Here is a 6,871-nt window from a genome sequence, read left to right on the forward strand (position 1 = left end):
TGGGGTGCCATTGCCTTCTCCACTGAGCCATTAGGGAAGCCCTCAAAACAGATTTATTGAGATATAGTTCACAGACCATAAAAGGATCCTCTTGAAGTGTACAATTCAATGTTGTTATGTTTTGTTTTGTTTTTATTCACAGAGTGACACAAATATCACCACAACAAATTGTGGAATATTTTCATCTCCCCATAGAAGATGCCATCCAGCCATCTCATCCTCTGTCATCCCCTTCTCCTCCTGCCCCTAATCGCTCGCAGCATCAGAGTCTTTTCCAATGAGTCAATTCTTCGCATGAGGTGGCCAAAGTACTGGAGTTTCAGCTTTAGCATCAGTCCTTCCAGCGAACATCCAGGACTGATCTCCTTCAAAATGGACTGGTTGGGTCTCCTTGCAGTCCAAGGGACTCTCAAGAGTCTTCTCCAACACCACAGTTCAAAAGCATCCATTCTTCGGCGCTCAGCTTTCTTCACAGTCCAACTCTCACATCCATACATGACCACTGGAAAAACTATAGCCTTGAGTAGATGGACCTTTGTTGGCAAAGTAATGTCTCTGCTTTTCAATATGCTATCTAGGTTGGTCATAACTTTTCTTCCAGGAGTGGGAGTGGGTAGCCATTCCCTTCTCCAGGGGATCTTCCCAACCCAGGGATCAAACCCAAGTCTCATGCATTGCAGTTGGATTCTTTATCGTCTGAGCTACCAGGGAAGAGAGGCCAAAAAAAAACCAAACAACTCAGATTGAATAACACAGACTGGGTGCCCCCGGTCTCCAAGTGGCTTCATGTGTTGCAATCTCTGGGGCCCAGAGTGCTGTAGGTGTTTCAGTTTTTCCTTGTTTATCAAGAAAAGATATTTAACTGAACATGCAATGGAGCTGCAATTTATAAGAATGTGACATATTTGAAAACTTTTGAAAGCTTTTTGAAATCTTATAAAAAAACTCTTGACTGAATTACTGTATGTGATACCATTCTTAAACTGTTTGACATACTTTTATTTTTTGAGGAACAAGAGCTCCATTTTTTAAATTTGATCATTTCTTGCATTTGAAGTACTCCTTGATGACATCCTTGGCTTGAAACTCTTTGCCATAACCCTAAAAAAAAAAGAAAAAACAATTTTACTAACATTCGGAAATTTGGCTAAGTAGTTAGCACTAGTTAAAGCAAAGCTTTAACAAAAATTAGCACATGTCTTTTGACAATGCTTTCCATCATTAAAATGTCTTATAGCTAATATTCAGTTCAGTTCAGTTGCTCAGTCGTGTCTGACTCTTTGCAACCCCATGAACTGCAACACGGCAGGCCTCCCTGTCCATCACCAACTCCCAGAGTTAACAATTACTCAGCTATTAAAAATAATGCATTTGAATCAGTTCTAATGAGGTGAATGAAACTGGAGCCTACTATACAGAGTGAAGTAAGTCAGAAAGAAAAACATCAGTACAGTATATTAACGCATGTATATGGAATTTAGAAAGATGGTCACGATGACCCTATACGTGAGACAGCAAAAGAGACACAGATGTAAAGAACAGACTTTTGGACTCAGTGGGAGAAGGCGAGGGTGGGATGATTTGTGAGAAAAGCACTGAAACATGTATATTACCATATGTGAAATAGATTGCCAGTCCAGGGTCGATGCACGAGACAGGGTGCTCAGGGCTGGTGCATTGGGACAACCCTGAGGGATGGGATGGGGCGGCATGTGGGAGGGGGGTTCAGGATAGGGGAAACATGTACACCCATGGCTGATTCATGTCGATGTACGGCAAAACCAATACAATATTGTAAAGTAATTAGCCTCCAAGTAAAAGAAATAAATTTATTCAAAATAAATAAATAAATAAATTTTTAAAAAGAAAAAAAAAGTCTTATAGCCATTTTCAGGGACCTTAATGACTTTCAGTGTTTTTAAGGCTTATAACATGGCTTTCCTTTTACCAGCATTTTCCAAATTTCTGCAGAAACATATTCAGGTAAGCAGATTCATTGACTGGGTTTGTTGAACATATTTTTAAATTGTGATAAAATATACATAACAGGAAATTCACTCTGGGACTTCCCTGGTGGTCCCGTGGTTAAGACTCTGCACTTCCAACTGCAGGAAACATGGGTTCAATCCCTGGTTGGGAAACTAAGGTCCCACAGGCCACAAGGTGTGGCCAAAACAACATACAAAAATTGACTTTAACGATTTTTCAGCGTACGGTTCAGTGGCATCACGTTCACTCACACTGTTGTTCAACCATCTCCACCATCCATCTCCAGAACTTTTTCATCCTCCCACACTGAAGCTTTGTACCGCTTACATCCTAACTCCTCATGCCTCCTTCCCTCAGCCCCGGGAAACCACCGCTCTACTCCTTGTCTCTATGAGTTTGACGGCTCCAGGTGCCTCACATGAGTGGAATTATTCACGGCTTCGTTTGTTTCCTTGATCTGGCTTCTTTCCCTTGGTCATGTCTTCCGGGTTCAACCCTGTGGTCACACGTGTCAGAATTTCATGTAGCTGCTTTCCCATGCTTCCTTGGGATTTCCGTGAATCTCAGGATGAATCTCTACCCCTGAAGGTGATCTCGTTTGTTTTCCTCACAATCAGAGAGGGCCCGCGGTCTCTGGGTTGCCTCACAGCTGACTGGCACCCACTGCCTGCCCAGGGGCATGACAACCACTGCTGCCAGGCTGGTGGGAAGCACTGGGGTGGAGGCGAGCCTCGGGTCAGGGAGCACGGCCAGTATTGCTTGCATTCTGCTCCCTTCTGCCCACCTCTGCACCCGGGGCTTTCACGGAGATTCCTCTACTAGCCATTCATCCTCCCCACGTTGATTGAACGCCTGTTGGGTGCCCGGCGCTGTGTGAGGTGCAGGAGGTACAGTGAGATAGGGCAGACATGGGCTTTGCCTCCCTGGAAGTTATAACGTAGTGAGGGAAAGGAATTAAACCATCAACCACTCAATAAATAAATGTCTGCTTACAATTGTGATGACTGCTATGAAGTTAAAGTGAAGTTGTGCAGTGTCACAACTGTGTCAGTCGTGTCCGATACTGCGACCCCATAGGCTGTAGCCCACCAGGCACCTCCATCCATGGGATTTCCCAGGCAAGAATACCGGAGTGGGTTGCCATTTCCTCTTCCAGGGGATCTTCCTGACCCAGGGATTGAACCCTGCATCTCTTTTGTCTCTTGCTTTGGCAGGCAGATTCTTTACTACTGCACCACTTGGGAATCCCCATGAAGAAAAAGTGTAGGGTACAGTGCAAATGTCTAAAATGGGGTGCCAGGCTGCAGAGGGGACCAGGGCTATGCTAAGAACCCGCTGACTGACATGGCAGTCATGACCTAACACCAGAATAAGGGTCACAGTCCCTGCATGCAAGGCATGCCAGGCTAACAGAGATGACTGGGTGGACTAGGCTCCCCTGGGTTTTGCATGTCCAGCACCCCCTCTGTTCTCTGCCCCTTTTAGGAATTGTTGCTCCTGTTTCCAGGGTCTCTGGGGGCCCCTCCTTTGTGGTAGGAGATGTCAGGTAAACTGTGCTTTACTTTTGGAGAGAAAACCGTGACACATTCAGAACACCGGACCCCAAACCTTTCCTGAGATGTCAGGCCTTCATATTTTCACGGCATTTGTCTCACACCTCTGGCATCTGCTCCCTTCCACTCTCCAGGCCCTAGCTCATGATGTTATCAACATAGCATACTGTCTCATGTGACGATGAAGTGTTCAAAGTCTTGAGAGAGTCATTTCCTAGGCAGGTTGATAGGAAATCTAGGGGTCCCCAAGGAGAGAGGGGTCTGGAATTCTCAAGGAGGAAGAAAGGACAAACTTTTCACAGTCTTTGTAGACCAGGACCTGGGGACTGGAGTCGATGAAAATGAGAGGGTAACAGGCAGGAAGGCCAGGGGTCTCCAAATGGAGGAAATAGCCTGCAAGTGTCAGACATTTTTATCTCTCTTAAGCGGCAGGAGGAAACAAACTAGCAATATTTTTTCCTTCTCTATACAAATTTAAAGGGAGGTTTCTCTTAAAATACTGTGTTGCCTTAATGACACCTGGTTTATTCTTGAGCCTAGAGATATCCAATGCCTTTTTCTTAGGGAAATGTGTGTCTTAAGCTATGCTAATATGCTATGCCTTTACCCCAAACTCTGTCTCCAAGTCTTGGCCCAGAACCTACTTGACAAACCAGTATGTTATACTCAGATATTGTTCCCCTAATCTATGTAAATGAAACCATTTGTATGGTGGTCTGCCGTTCTTCAAGATTCAAGTTAATCATTTTATGGCCCAGGATAAACCATTTGGTGCCAAGATTATCCCAAAATGCATCTTATGGGTGAGGGGCCTGGTGCCATTCTGAATTTTAAGACATTCCTTTCTTTTATTAACAGACTGCTAGTGACTATATAACATCCAGCTGAAGACTAGCAGGGGGGTACTCTTTCTGCCCCCTTCTGATGCCTATGTCAGAAGCTTTCTCTATCTCCTTTATACTTTAATAAAACTTTATTACACAAAAGCTCTGAGCGATCAAGCCTCGTCTCTGGCCCCGGATTGAATTCTTCTCCTCCGGGGGCCAAGAATCCCGGTGTATTCGCGTGATTCAACAACAACCTTTCAGTCTGAGAATTGAAGAACCATCAAAAGAGATAACGAAGTCCCGAGGCGAGATGGCAAAGGTGTGCCAATGACTCTGACAAATAAAAGCACAGTTTCTGATTTTTTCCTGCTTCTTGCAATACAGAAGATGGCATTTGCTAGATCAATAACTCCATCCCAGGTGTCAGGGACTGTATTTATTTTCCACGGCAACGAGTCCACATTTGAAATAACAGCTGCAATTGGAGTCACCACATAATTACGTTTACAGTAACCCACTGGCATTCTCTGACACCCATCTGCCTTCTCCACTGGCCACACTGAGAGCAGGATGTGATAAAATCACCACCCAGCCTATTTAAAGGCCTTGATGACACCATTACTCTCTCCAGTCCCCCGGGGGTGCAATATTGCTTTTGGCTTATCACTTTAGTGAGGAGGGATCTCCATTTGACTTCTGTCCTCATCGAATCCCTTACTCTGCCAATCCAGGAGCCAATACAGTAGTTCTGTCAATGGCTGGGGATACCTATTCCAGCTACAGATGCAGGGGCAGGGAAACAGAAGGCTTTGGAGATCCATGGGGACTGTTTGGAAGTCAGTCTAGTCAAACTCAATTTATTACCTGGAGAAGGATGTCCATATGCAGCATCCTATGCCAAAATAATAGAACTGAGTCATTGACATGCCCGTCACTAGGGAGGTGGCTAACTAAACTCTGATATATACATGTAATATTAATAGGATCCACTTAAAATATTTATTTATTTATTTGGCTGCACTGGGTCTCAGTTGGGGCGCATAGGATCTTCGATCTCTTGTGGTATGTGGGGCTTTTTTAGTTGTAGCTTGTGGAATCTTTTTTTTTTTTTGATTGTGTCATGTGAACTCTTAGTTGTGACATGTGGAATCTAGGTCCCTGACTAGGGGTTGAACCCCTGGGCCCCTGCATTGGGAGAACATAGTCTTAGCCACTGGACCACCAGGGAAGTGGATCCACCCCCTTCAGTCCAGTCCCTCAGTCATGTCCAACTCTTGGCGACCCCATGAATTGCAGCACGCCAGGCCCCCCTGTCCATCACCAACTCCTGGAGTCCACTCAAACCCATGTCCATTGAGTTGATGATGCCATCCAGCCATCTCATCCTCTGTCATCCCCTTCTCCTCCTGCCCTCAATCTTTCCCAGCATCAGGGTCCTTTCAAATGAGTCAGCTCTTCGCATGAGGTGGCCAAAGTATTGGAGTTTCAGCTTCAATGTCAGTCCTTCCAATGAACACCCAGGATCGATTTCCTTTAGGATGGACTGGTGGATCTCCTTGCATCTTCTCCAACACCACAGCTCAGTAGCATCAATTCTTCAGTGCTCAACTTTTTTCACAGTCCAACTCTCACATTCATACATGACCACTGGAAAAATCATAGCCTTGACTAGATGGACCTTTGTTGACAAAATAATGTCTCTGCTTTTTAATATACTATCTAGGTTGGTCATAACTTTGCTTCCAAGGAGTAAGTGTCTTTTGATTTCATGGTTGCAATCACCATCTGCAGTGATTTTGGAGCCCCCAAAAATAAAGTCAGCCACTGTTTCCACTGTTTCCCAAATCTATTTGCCATGAAGTGATGGGACCGGATGCCATGATCTTAGTTTTCTGAATGTTGAGCTTTCAGCCAACTTTTTCACTCTTCTCTTTCACTTTCATCGAGAGGTTCTTTAGTTCTTCACTTTCTGCCATAAGGGTGGTGTCATTTGCATATCTGAGATTATTGATATTCCTCCTGGCAATCTTGATTCCAGCTTGTGCTTTATCCAGCCCAGCATGTCTCATGAGGTACTCTGCATATTAGTTAAATAAGCAGGGTGACAATATACAGCCTTGACATACTCCTTTTCTGATTTGGAACCAGTCTGTTGTTCCATGACCAGTTCTAACTGTTGCTTCCTGACCTGCATACAGGTTTCTCAAGAGGCAGGTCAGGTGGTCTGGTATGCCCATCTCTTTAAGAATTTTCCACAGTTTATTGGGATCCACACAGTCAAAGGCTTTGCCATAGTCAATGAAGCAGAAATAGAAGTTTTTCTGGGACTCTCTTGCTTTTTCGATGATCCATCCGATGTTGGCAATTTGGTCTCTGGTTCCTCTGCCTTTTCTAAAACCAGCTTGAACATCTGAAAGTTCACGGTTCACGTATTGCTAAAGCCTGGCTTGGAGAATTTTGAGCATTACTTTACTAGCATGTGAGATGAGTACAATTGTGCAG

The sequence above is a fragment of the Bison bison genome, unplaced genomic scaffold (genome assembly GCF_000754665.1).
Source record: "Bison bison bison isolate TAMUID 2011002044 unplaced genomic scaffold, Bison_UMD1.0 scf7180017863885, whole genome shotgun sequence".
Taxonomy (NCBI): Eukaryota; Metazoa; Chordata; class Mammalia; order Artiodactyla; family Bovidae; genus Bison; species Bison bison.